The 3,156-nt window shown below is 47.0% G+C and overlaps 1 non-coding gene across 1 annotated transcript; it reads right to left on the bottom strand.

Annotated features, from left to right (window-relative positions):
• Positions 1-2,639: 2,639 nt before the first annotated feature.
• Trnas-cga lies at positions 2,640-2,714 on the bottom strand. Its single transcript has one exon. It is a non-coding gene; the product is annotated as a tRNA-Ser (tRNA).
• Between the last annotated feature and the right edge of the window lie 442 nt (positions 2,715-3,156).

Raw genomic sequence — 3,156 nt, forward strand, 5'->3', positions numbered from 1 at the left:
AGGCCACCGTTGTGGAATGGTACACGATGTTCCTGGCTGGTCGCGACTCGACACAAGACGCCGATCTATTTGGGGGACCAGCCTCACCCACATCGGACAACGAGCGAGCGGTTGGTGCTACAACTGGGACGCACTACCGCAGAGCCACGAATGTGTTTGTGATTGGATTCAGGATTTCCTAGAAGAAAGAACACAACATGTCATTCTTAACGGTTCAAAATCTGCAGATGTAGAGGTAATTTCGGGAGTACCGCAGGGAAGCGTGATAGGACCTTTATTGTTTACAATATACATAAATGACTTAGTTGACAACATCGGTAGCTCCGTGAGGCTATTTGCAGATGACACGGTTGTCTACAAGAAAGTAGCAACATCAGAAGACTCGTACGTACTCCAGGAGGACCTGCAGAGGATTAATGCATGGTGCGACAGCTGGCAGCTTTCCCTAAACGTAGATAAATGTAATATAATGCGCATACATAGGGGCAGAAATCCATTCCAGTACGATTATGCCATAGGTGGTAAATCATTGGAAGCGGTAACGACCGTAAAATACTTAGGAGTTACTATCCGGAGCGATCTGAAGTGGAATGATCACATAAAACAAATAGTGGGAAAAGCAGGCGCCAGGTTGAGATTCATAGGAAGAATTCTAAGAAAATGTGACTCATCGACGAAAGAAGTAGCTTACAAAACGCTTGTTCGTCCGATTCTTGAGTATTGCTCATCAGTATGGGACCCTTACCAGGTTGGATTAATAGAAGAGATAGACATGATCCAGCGAAAAGCAGCGCGATTCGTCATGGGGACATTTAGTCAGCACGAGAGCGTTACGGAGATGCTGAACAAGCTCCAGTGGCGGACACTTCAAGAAAGGCGTTACGCAATACGGAGAGGTTTATTATCGAAATTACGAGAGAGCACATTCCGGGAAGAGATGGGCAACATATTACTACCGCCCACATATATCTCGCGTAATGATCACAACGAAAAGATCCGAGAAATTAGAGCAAATACGGAGACTTACAAGCAGTCGTTCTTCCCACGCACAATTCGTGAATGGAACAGGGAAGGGGGGATCAGATAGTGGTACAATAAGTACCCTCCGCCACACACCGTATGGTGGCTCGCGGAGTATAGATGTAGATGTAGATGTAGATGTACGTTATCAAAGGATCTAGACATCAGCTTCGGCAGCGTGCAACACATCATCTGGCAGGAGTGAGACTGCTGTTAGGTTTGCAGCCAGTGGATACACCGGGCGTGAAATGCCTAACAAAAGGCAAACCGGATGGCTGTTTGGCTGAGGCACCTGATGCGATCTTCCAGCGCGTTGTTGCAGGCGACGAAAGCTGGTGCCTCCTCTGGGAAGCAGAGTTGAAGGTATCAAAAAATGTTCAAATGTGTGTGAAACCTTATGGGACTTAACTGCTAAGGTCATCAGTCCCTAAGCTTACACACTACTTAACCTAAATTATCCTAAGGACAAATGTACACACCCATACCCGATGGAGGAGTCGAAACTCCGCCGGGATCAGCCGCACAGTCCATGACTGCAGCACCCTACAGCGCTCGGCTAATCTCGCGCGGCTTTTGTGACTATTCTGTGGATCAGTGGCTCGATAGTTAAAATATGACAAGAGAGATGTGGAACTGCACTGGAAGACCCCATAGCAGTAATAACGCTTCAGAAGGTTGGAACCGAAGAATAAATACATTAATATCAAAAGTTCATCCATATGTTTACTCATTACCAAAATTTTTTACAGAAGATGTAGAGAACCACAGTCACATGCTTGATCGACTAATTTTAAACTTGGATGAGAAAAGAAGAAACAGTCACCACCGAAGAACGACGAAACGATTACAAAGCTTTAAAGAAACTCCAAATTGATGGGAAGTTAAAATCATTTCTGACTTGTGCAGACTACGCACAGAAGTTACAGCGACAAGATGTGCTGCTGCTTCATGACAGCATCGGCAAATGCCGTAACGCTGAATTTACCCCAACTAAATTGGGAGGCACTTAAGCACCCGCCTTCTAATCCAGATCAGGCCTCATGCAATTATCACACCTGCGGTCCCTAAGAAAGGCCTTGAAGTGTCCGCGGTTCCTGTAGGTCGATGACGTGCAACAGTCAGTTTCGCACTATTTCAAGTAGCAGGAAACCCAACTTCAATGCTTACGGCTCTTTCACTGACTCCCATACCAATTCTGGACTATACGGCCTTCGAATGGAAACTTTTGTGATCGGATCTTGTAGCCTACAATATCCTGCCACTTTCAGGAATCTTAGTTCCATACCAATTTATTCTTCGAAACTCAGCTCTAAATTTAGAAAATTACGTATGTAAAGACATAAGCGCGTTTACAAAAATCTTATAGAGATGGGGGTGTCATGCACCGCATTAACCCCTGTTCGCTCCTCCCATATCTCGGTGGATCCTCGCCTTAATACCCGCGATCCTGAAACAACGGAAATAACGGCTCCGTCAAATAGCCTGTCCACGTGAAGGGGTCAACGACTCTCGTTGCGAAATTCGGATACTCATTCTGTCTGCCGCATGCCCCAACTATTATCACACTTTCAAGCAAAGTTAATATTACGGGCTGAAACTTCCTGGCAGATTAAAACTGTGTGCCCGACCGAGACTCGAACTCGGGACCTTTGCCTTTCGCGGGCAAGCGCTCTACCAACTGAGCTACCGAAGCACGACTCACGCCCGGTACCCACAGCTTTACTTCTGCCAGTATCTCGTCTCCTACCTTCCAAACTTTACAGAAGTTCTCCTGAGTCGTGCTTCGGTAGCTCAGTTGGTAGAGCACTTGCCCGCGAAAGGCAAAGGTCCCGAGTTCGAGTCTCGGTCGGGCACACAGTTTTAATCTGCCAGGAAGTTTCATATCAGCGCACACTCCGCTGCAGAGTGAAAATCTCATTCTGGAAACATCCCCCAGGCTGTGGCTAAGCCATGTCTCCGCTATATCCTTTCTTTCAGGAGTGCTAGTTCTGCAAGGTTCGCAGGAGAACTTCTGTAAAGTTTGGAACGTAGGAGACGAGATACTGGCAGAAGTAAAGCTGTGGGTACCGGGCGTGAGTCGTGCTTCGGTAGCTCAGTTGGTAGAGCACTTGCCCGCGAAAGGCGAAGGTCCCGAGT

This window comes from Schistocerca americana, chromosome X (genome assembly GCF_021461395.2).
Source record: "Schistocerca americana isolate TAMUIC-IGC-003095 chromosome X, iqSchAmer2.1, whole genome shotgun sequence".
In the NCBI taxonomy this organism is placed as follows: domain Eukaryota; kingdom Metazoa; phylum Arthropoda; class Insecta; order Orthoptera; family Acrididae; genus Schistocerca; species Schistocerca americana.